Genomic DNA, 10,691 nt, shown 5'->3' with positions numbered 1-10,691 from the left:
GGTTGCCCATGCCAAATTGACTAGGTCTTAGGTTGCCCATGCCGAAGAGGCAACTAGGACTTGTCTTCCCATGCCGAAGAGGCGAATGAGACTTATTTTTCCATGCCGAAGAGGTGATTAGGACTTATCTTGTGCTGAGATCTTTTGTCAGCTCAACACCATGGCTCTTAGGCACTAGGTGTGACTCATAGTCCTCTCTCCAGCTTGGTGGTCTTGTGGACTTAGAGGAATTTTGGGAATGTTGGAGTCGCAAGCTCATAGATAATACCTCCTCAGATTGTCAACATTCCAGGCTCAGGGTACCTGCCTCCCTTCCATAGTCTTGAGCTTGTACGTGCCTTTTTCGAACACTCGCCTCACCCTGTACGGACCTTCCCAGTTCGGTCCGAGATTACCTATGCCAAGCTTAGGCACTATCACTTTCTGGAGTACCAGGTCGCCAATTCGAAAATGACGTCTTTTGACCTAGGCATTGTAGTACCTAGCTACCCATTGTTGGTAGGCCATAGTCTAGATGTAGGCTACATCGTGTACCCCTTCGATAAGATCCAAGTTAGTTCGGAGTTCATTGTCATTGGCCTCCTCATCTTATACATTAAGTCACAAGGTCGGTACCTCGATCTCGGTAGGGATCATGACCTCTGTTCCATTTTTTGGGTTGAAGGGTGTTTCACCTATTGTGGTCTTGGCAATTGTCCTATAAGCCCAGAGGACACTGGGCAGCTCGTCCACCCACAAACTCTTAGCTCGCACCAAATGAACTTTCAATCTGTGGAGAATGGCCCTGTTTGTCACTTCGGCTTTTCTGTTCGCCTATGGGTGTGCCACCGAAGTGATGTTTTGCTTGATCCCCATCTTGGCACACCAGTTCTGGAACTTAATATCTTCAAACTGCTTCCCATTGTCCGATATTAGTACTTTAGGTAGTATGAAGTGACATACTATATTACTCCAAAAGAAGTTTTGCATGTTCCGGGCTGTAATTGTTACCTGAGGCTCATCCTCCACCCACTTCGTGAAGTAGTCCACCGCCACCACTAAGAATCTTCTCTACCTAGTTGTAGGCAAGATTGATCTGAGGATATGTCTTCCCTATTGCGCAAAGGACTACGGGTTGGTCAAGTACTTCAGATCGGCAACAGGTTGATGGAGGATGTTGGCATGCCTCTAACAGTTGTCACATCTTTTGACAAGCTTGATTGCGTCTGGCTTCATAGTAGGCTAGTAATATCATTACATTAGTGCCTTTTGAGCTAGCATCCTACCCCCCAAGTGTCCTCCGCAAAGTCCTTCGTGAATGTCATGGAGCACCCGATCCACTTTTGAAGGCCATAAGCAACATAGGTAAGGGAGCATGAAGGACCTCCTGTATAGCCGCCCATCAATAAGGACATACCAGGTTGACTGATGCTCTACCCTTTGAGCTACATTGCGTTCAAATGGTAGGGTCCCATGGAGCAGGTAATCAACGAATGGGTCAATCCAACTCGGCTCTACTAGCAATACGGGAGTGACCTCTTCTACACCCTAAGAATGCTAGGCCGAGGCAGGTCTTCTATGTAAACCATCTGCATCGTATTGCCAATAGTTCTCACCAACCGTGATAGGGCATCGACCTCAGCGTTCTCGGATCTTGGTACCTGTTGGATGAACAAAGAGAAAAAGGTTAGCATGAGCTCTTTTACTTTAGCTAGATAGATTGCCATGGTCGGGTCTCGAGCCTCATAGTCACCGTTAACCTGGTTTACAACCAATTGAGAGTCATTGCATACCACGAGTTGTTTCGCGCCAATCTCCCTCGCTAAATTCAGCCCGGCTATTAGTGCCTTGTACTCTGCCTCATTGTTTGGTGCCTTGAATTCAAACTGGAGAGCGTACTCCAGCTCCACCTCGCTTGGCTCGTACAATATTAGTCCATCACCACTTCCTCGCTGGTTAGATCAGCCATCAACGTGGAGGATCTAGGGCTCCTCATCCCAGATCGGTCCTACCCTGACTGGGACCTGTGTCGTGCTAGTTGACTCCTTTGATGTGTTAGTGAGCTCAATCAGTTTCGGGGATGGCATGCTGAACGTACACTCTTCTACGAAGTCTACCAAGACTTGGGCTTTGATTGTTGGTCGTGGCTCGAACCGGATGTCATACTCGCTTAGCTCGATGACCCACTTAGTCAACCTACCAGACACCTCGGGCTTGAGCAAGACATGCTTCAGAGAATTTTTGGTGAGGATGACGATGGTGTGGGCTTGGAAGTAGGGGCATAGTTTTTGAGCTGCCACTACTAGTGAGTACACTAACTTTTCGATATCGGGGCACCTGGTTTCTGCAACCTACAAAACTTTGCTCACATAGTAGACAGGTCGTTGGACCTAGTCAACTTCTCTGATTAGTACCAAACTGCCTACCTCGTCACTTGTTGAGATGTACAACTTCAGCTCGTTAAATGTGAGCTGACATTCTTCGGTCCACACAAAGTCTTCATTCTTTTTAATCACCTTAAAGAAGGGTAGGCAGTGATCCACCAATTTAGACATAAACTGGTTTAGGGCAACCACTTGGCTAGTTAATCATTGAACTTCTTTTATTTTTTGGGGTGGTCTCATGTCTAAGATGGCCTTAATTTTTTCTGGGTTGGCCTCAATGCCACGTCAGTTCACTATATCACTGAGGAACTTGCCCGACGTGACCTCAAAGGCACACTTGTTCGGGTTGAGCTTCATGTTATATTTTCTTGGAATTTGAAATACGCAATTTAATCATCAATTAAAGAGTTTGAAAACTGGGTCTTCACGACCATGTCATCAACATAACACTCTACTTTATTTCCAATAAGAGGTTCGAAACAAGTCGCTGGAAAGTTGCTCTAGCATTTTTTAACCCAAAGGGCATCACTTTATAATAGTATAGCCCCAATTCGGCTACAAATGTAGTTTTTTCTTGGTCAACTACATCCATCCTAATCTATTGTAGCCAGAGTAGGCGTCCATGAAGCTTAGCAACTCGTGCCCCGAGGTCGTGTCTACCAGGTAGTCAATTCTAGGGAGTGGAAAGCAGTCCTTTGGGTAGGCTTTGTTGAGGTCGGTGTAGTCGACGCACATGTGCCACTTTCTGTTAGCCTTCTTCACCAGCACAGGGTTGGCCACCCAGCTCGGGTATTGGATCTCCTTAACAAAGTCTACTTCGAGGAGCTTCCCGACTTCCTCGTCAACTATCCTCCACCACTCTAGGGCAAGGTTCCATTTTCTTTGTCCAACTGTCCTAACTAAGGGGTCCACATTAAGTCTATAAGTAATTATGCTAAGGTCAATACCAGGCATTTCTACTGCGGACCAAGCAAAGACATCTAAATTATCAAGTAGAAAGCTTACTAGCTATGATCTAAGTGGGTGCGCTGATCTGGAGGGTCTTCGCCGGATTGTCTTCGAAGACTCGGATATGGGTGGTTTCCTCCATCGCAGCAGCTCGCTCCTCTATATGCTCAGGTGGAGGCTTTAGTTCAACATCATTAGCCAACTTTGCCTTGCCCTTCAGTGCAGTCATGTAGCACTTACACGATTCCAACCGGTCACATCGTACAGCCTGTACCCCGTAGTCTGTTAGGAATTTCATCACCAGATAGTAGGTGGGCATGATTGCGTGGAGGGCATGTAGGATAGGTCGACCTAAAACTGCATTGTAGGGGGATGGAGTCGCGACCACGAGGAAGGTGTGCTCGAAGCGCACTAAGTTGGGCCATATTCCTATTGCAATTGGCACTATTATGCATCCAAGGGGCCCGACCACTTCACCACTGAACCCTACTAAAGGCGAGCTAACTAGCTGCATATCACTTTATTGTAGTTGTAGTTTTTTGAAAGCTTCTAGAAAAAGGATGTCCACTGAACTGCTTGAGACCACCAATATTCGCTTTACCTCGAAGTCATTAATGACTAGCTTGATAACAAGGGCATCATCATGGGGATACTGTATCCCGTGAGCATCATCCTCTGTGAAGTAGATGTGCTCTTCAATCCGAGGTCTTTTCGATGGATTTTCTACTTCATGTTCGAGCTCTCAAACCGATGTCTTTCTTGCCATAGTGGTACACCCTGCAACAATAGACCCGCTGGTGATCATGTTGATCACCCTACGGATCGGTCTATCCTTAGGCGGTTGCTGCTGTCGGGGTGGCTGTTCATTTCACCTACTCGACTCTAGAGCTTCTCTTCTTTGGTCGGCTTGGTGGTCCACTGATTCTTTGCCTTTGAGCAAGATGTACTTTTTCAGGTATCCACGACGAATAAGCTCTTCAATCTCGTCATAGAGGTTTCGGCAATTCTCAATGCTATGCCCGATGTTGTGATGGAAGTGGCAATAGTAGTTCAGGTTCTTGGTCGCCTGATCTCCTCACAACCTAGGCAGCCACTTGACAAGGGAAGAATCCTTGATCACTATCAGGATTTCTCCTCCTTTGCATGAGGGGGTGTAGGACATTCTTTCAATAGGTGGGGTCCTGGATCGCCGACCTGATCTAGAACCCCTAGATGGAGACTTGCTCTTCTTTCTTGGAGACCTGCTTCTCCTCAGTGACTTACTCTCCTTTCATCGATGTTTACTGCTGCTAGCTTCTTCATCTTCCCTTTTCCTCTTTTCTCCCTGTGGGGCCTCTACCTTGGGGTTAAGCGCCTCCTTGGTCCCCATAAAGTTTTCAGCGTCAGAGAGAAATTTCTTGATGGTCTTCGGTGGATAAACACCGAGGTGCCATGTGAACTCTTTGTGCTTGACTCCTTTTATTGCTACAATGAGCTAGATAGTTGGTTTGAGATCCAATCTTTGTAAGCATTCAGCGTTGAAGCATGCAATAAAACTTTGGATGGTCTCATTCTCCCTCTACACCACATTCAGAATGTTCGCTTGGGACTTCGGGCACTTTTTAAAAGTGATGAAGTGGGCATTGAAGCGATCAGTGAACTGGGCCTAGCTAGTAATTGAACCCGGTGCTAAACTCCTATACCAGGTTCTAGCTACCCGACAAGGAGCATCTGAGACTAGAATGCATTGACGTGATCATTAGGGTTGTACTTCCCATTGTAGGTCTCTAGATTTGGGACCTTGAAGTCCTTTGGTCTCGGGGCTGCAAGGATCTTTGACGATAGGGGGGAAGGTCGGCTCATCAGAACTAGAGCCCGCTATGCAGCTACGAAGCTCACTTCCTCCCGCACCCTCCTCTACTCTAGTGGTTGACTATTTCTCGATGTTGGGCTATTTCTAGAGGAGTGTCAATGTGACTTGTGGCAATGTCGCTTATTTTTTGCTTCCACATTGGAATTGTTCACCTTTGTGTCATCTTAGACTTCAACTTCGTTTGCTCACATTCCCGGAGACTATCGTGAGGTGGGAGAGGGTTCCAACTTCTTGCTTCTTAGTGGTCCTGAACTTTTTGATGGTTGTTGTGGGGCTCAGAGGGGACTCGACGTGAGCCCACACCTCTATCTCCAAGCTGCTGTTGATTACTTGCTTGGGGCTCTCTCCACGAATGTTGTTGCTGATCAGTTCATGTTTGGTGGCTGACCCAGGCCGATCGTTTTGATTTTTACTCCCTTGAGGTGGTGGAGGTGTATGCCATCCTTCAGTCCTGCCCCGAGGTGGATGCTGGTTCCGAGGAGGGACTAGAACCTAGGGATTCCACATACCCCAGGGAGGAGATCAGTGTACATTATTCTGCTGCTGGTTTGAATTCCTGTTAAAGCTCAGGTTCTGAGATTGATTTTGGGGCTGATGCTGGTTCTGCAGTGGTGGGAATTGTTGTTGGTATTGGTGGTAGAAATAGTACTATTGAAGTTGTTGGAATTGGTGCATTTGATTCATCTATATCTGTATGGTTTGGACGCTCTGAACTAGTTTGTCGAACTGCTGATTCTCGACTCCAGGGAGGACCACAGAGGGCTCTAGCACGGAGAAAGTGGTGTTCACCTGAGGTAGTGAGACGTTTAGCTATTGTGTACCATAGAAAGTCTACTGAGGAGAAATCCCCGAAGCCATGAGGGGGATAGTGAATTGGTCGATGTAGACTGAAGGGAACTCCTGGTTGGTTATGCTCTAATCTTGTCCCCCTAAGATGGTCACCTTGACACTTATTCCAGTATTGCTTGAAGAAGCCATTGAGTAGGGAATAATTGGAAGATAAAGGACTTTAGCTTTTCGTACGTATTCCCACAGACGATGCCAATTCATCATGTGCGATCTGGATGCTCCTAGCTATAAGGTAGCTTAGACGACGGTTGTCAAGTGGATCGCCCAAACTATAAGAAAAAGGGATCAGAGAACCTAGGGTGGTTAACTCGGCGAGGTCGCTCTGATGCTTAAGTTAGTTCTTAGTAGGTATTTGCGAACTGGAAATCAATAAAGTAGAGAGGTAGAGTGTACTTAATCGTGCATGCCCTATGTTATGGGGTTAATGCCCTTATATAGTTGAGCTAGCGTGAGCCCCAAGGAGCCTTCTCCGGGATCTTTGGATTCGGTGGTAGGAGTCTGTTCTGCTTCAGAAGGTGGATAACGTGCTAGTAGATAAGGCTCATTGTCTCCATCCGATTTGGGCGGGATGGGGATAAGGCCTATAGTTTCGCATCATGATCTTGGAGGGCTCGGAGACAACTGGCGAGCTTCTAGAATTTGCTACATGTCACTTTGTTAGTTCTAGCCATCTGAGGTCCCGAAGTTTAGTTCAGCGCTACTCGAGGTGACTGGGACTCCCAAAGTGACTCAACTTTCTGAGGTGACCCAATTCTCCGAGGTGGCCATATTGCTGAGTCATCTTCTAGTTGGTGGGCTTCAACCACATGTCCTCCATTTATTAGGTTGGGCCAAATCACCCTTCATCAACAACTATTTGATGTATCCTAATATTCACATATCATTTGCAAAGCTTCCAAGTATTCAAGTAAGACAACTCATCATGTTGAGACAATTTTGTAGACTCAAATATCCTTTACCCAAGTTGGAAATGTTGAAGCATTCAACAACATCCTTTGTGGTAAGGTTGAACTTAACTCCTTTCACATAAGTGGTAATGTAGTTCCTAGACATATCTTTCTTGAGATTCCGATAGAACAATCTAACTAATTAAGAATACACTTTCTCTTGGATGTAAAACATCTTAATCCATCTTCGCACTCAATCAAGAGCTTTTTCCTTGGATTAGATGGTTTGTTAATGACTAATTGGGTTTGTCCAATTTGGTACACTAATTATGGACCATAAATTGTGGACTGGTCCAACCTGATGTAGGGTGATTTGGCCCGACCTCGTAGCATGGGGACATGTGGACATGGCCTGGCATAAGTGGCAACACAGCATGACAGCTTGGCCACAACTCGGCGTAGCAAGCTCGTCGAAGGCCGGCCGAACGACTTGGCGGGTGTGACAACTTGCTGGGAAGCAAGGCCCAGCTCACCCCAAGCCCTAAGGGTGGAGCACCCCGAGCTCCTTCCATGCAAAGGGACCCGAGCTCCTCCTAAGAGGTTCTGAGCTCTTCCTTCCTAAGAAGGGAGCACCCCGACTTTTGGCTAAGTGTCCCGAGGGAGAAACACCTTGGGACAGCACCATCGACACTTCTGTTCTTACTTGCTTAAGGTTCGCCTCCAGTGTGAGCACCTCAGGGTACCTCGGCACCTCGGTGCAAGGTAACTTAGCCCTAGGCAGTTCGGTGCAAAGTAGCTCGGCAACCTGCAAGGAAGATCCACCTGACATCCGTACCTACCGGATCTGGTGGCAGCGCCCACATCTCTCGCTAGGCGGCGGCGTGCCTGCCATCTCTGAAAAGCATGGCACGCCTGTTGGATCGGTACCCTGGGGTAGTAGCTTGCACCCGCCATCTCAGCCATGGCAGTAACGACTAGGGCAGTGGTGGTTACGCCTGATGTGACTGAGCTCTGGTATAAGAGGACCCCGACCCTCGCGAAGCAAAGGTATTGATCCTAGCACTTTCAACACTCTTAACTCTCTCTGTGCTTTCCTTGAGTTTTCCTCAAAATTCTAACTTAGCCATCGGAGTGTTCCAGTTGGGAGAGCTCCTTGGGAATCCTTCACGTTCCTCTCCGTCTCAGGTGCCGTCTGTCACAGCTAGGAGCCAGGTTTCAACCAGCTAGGAGTCCTCAGATCATGCAGCATCATTTGGTGTCGTCTGTGGGAATGCTTCAAAAGGCCTTCCTCTTAAATTCTGTGCAACTTTCTCCCAAGAACTCATCAGTATCACCGACACCTATAACTTCCTCCAGCAATTCCAGGCGCCGAAACACCCTTGAGTAAGAACCCAGTTACCCACCGTCTACATCAGACAGTTCACCATCCCCCTCTCTGCGAATGGGGTTCCTAGTTTGAATGTGCCTCAGACGGTGGCACCCATGACTGTTCCACTTCCCTCTACAGTTAGAACAACCTTCGCTGAACCCACCATCCTCCCCTGGTGGCCAGCCAAGGTCAGCTTAAGGATCTGATGCAGTGCATGCGAGCCATGCATGCTCAGATGCAACAGTTCCAGCAACTCCAGTTTCACCAGCAGCAAGTGTTGCACTAGGTTTCCCAATACCAGTATCAGCAACAATTTCCTTCACTCCCTCCTTGGCATCCAGCTGCACAGCCAACCTAGCCTCACCGTCGAAGCGAACTTCCTTCCCGCCAAGGAGAGACCTCGGTATCGTCTCATGGAAGAAAGGAAAGACTCCCTACCCCCACCTCGCGGCCTATAGTTAGGTCGAGGGATTCCCAGTCGGTTAGATCCGTATCACCTCAGCGTTCATAGTTCGGGACTCCGCTTGCCGAAAACCGGTTCGAAGTGCTGGCCAACGACCTGGGACAAGGTCCCTCTGTTTGCAGCTACTGACAGTCGTCTGAGCCTTTCCCTGGGGCAATCGAGCTCAGCAATACTGAGGCCAGTAGCACCAATGCCGAGCCGGCTAAGAAGCAGTGAAGGCATCGCCAAGCTCGCCGAGCTGCCACCCGCGATCTGCCCGAACTCGGAGGCAAGGTAGAGGTAAGTTTTTGGACGAGGTAAAAGCTACTCCGCTCCTTTTAGTTCCTTCCCTCCTGTCACTAGAGCTCCTTGCTGTCCCCATGACAAGGGACTTCAAGCTCTCCCCACTAGACAAGTATGATTGATCCTTCGGTCCCAATGACCACATGGACACCTTTTAGTCCCAGATGCACCTAGCAAGGGCGAGTGAATCTTGCATGTGCATGGCCTTCTCCACCACTTTCAAAGGAGTAGCCCGCACTTGGTACCGAAACCTCGTGCCAGGTTCGATAAGGAGCTGGGCGCAATTCGTACAGGTCTTCACCTCCCACTTCGTCACTAGTAAAAGGTAACCGAGGACCCAAGAGAGCCTCATTAGCATAGTTCAGAGGGAAGGAGAGTCCATCCGAAACTACATCAAGCGGTTCAGTGACGCTTGCTTACAGATACCCAACCTAGACCCCATAGTCCAACTCACTATAGCCAAGCGGGGCATCACCCACAAGGAGTTCAAGTGGCACGTTGTTGTCAATCAACCCAAGATCGTGACTTAGCTCCTCGAACTCACGAATTGGTTCATAGGGACAGAGGAGGAGATCAACCAGAAGGGTGAGCGGGCCCTTGAAAAAAGAAAGAGGGAACCAGAGCCCCCTGCTCCAAGCGACAAGAAGAAGAAGAAGGACCTAGCTCGTGGGGCAAAGCCAACTCAGTCTTTCCGAGCTCCGGCAGCGAAAAGGGACTACACGCCCCTCAATGTAAAGCGGGCCGAGATCCTCATGGCGATCAAGGACGTCCCATATGTGAAGTGGTCAACTCGGCTGAAGGCCGATCCCAATGTTAGGAATAAAAATTTGTATTGTAGTTTTCATGGAAATCACGGTCATAGTACCGAAAATTGTAAAAACCTCCACGACAAGATAGAGGAACTCATCCGTCATGGATATCTAAGAAATTTTGTACTTAACAATAATAATAATAAAGCAGGTCGACAGGGGGAGCATAGTAAGGATGCTCCCGAGTCCAGCAGACAAGTAGAACAGCCGCAGAGGCAGCTTCCCGATGAGAGACCAGTTTGGGGGACTATCCATGTAATTGTCGAAGGAACAATTGTCGCGGGCTGCACTTCGGCTACAGCTCGGTCATTAGCCCGCAAGGGCGCCAGGGAAGAATAGAATCCCCCGAAGCGGCCAAGGATGGAGGAACCGATCTTCTTCACGGAAGATGATGCACGATGGGTCCATTATCCCCATGATGACGTGCTCATCATAAAGATAAAGATCCACAACTTCGAGGTCAAGCGCGTCATCGTCGACTCAGGCAGCTCGACGAATATTCTCTTCAAAGTGGCCTTCGATCAACTTCAGCTCCAAGAAAGCGACCTGAAGCCTGCAAGCACTCCACTAGTGGGATTCAGTGGAGAGGAGGTCAGGCATTTAGGGAGAGTCACTGTACTTGTGGAGGTCGGCACCTAGCCTAGCGTGGTAAGGCTCAATCATGAGTTCCTGGTGGTTGCGACTCCTTTCTCGCACAACGCAATAGTAGGTCGGCCCATCACAAATGCCTTACGAGCAGTAGTCTCCACCTACTACCTAGCGATGAAGTTCCCTATAGACTTCAGAGTTGGGGTGACGCGAGGCGATCAACTTGAGTCCCGCAAGTGCTACATAGCCGCCCTCAAAGGAAAAACCAAGGTAGCAAACGA

The sequence above is a fragment of the Nelumbo lutea genome, chromosome 7, assembly GCF_056320005.1.
Source record: "Nelumbo lutea isolate HS-2025 chromosome 7, American lotus-T2T, whole genome shotgun sequence".
In the NCBI taxonomy this organism is placed as follows: domain Eukaryota; kingdom Viridiplantae; phylum Streptophyta; class Magnoliopsida; order Proteales; family Nelumbonaceae; genus Nelumbo; species Nelumbo lutea.
Note: the sequence above shows the minus strand (reverse complement) of the source record.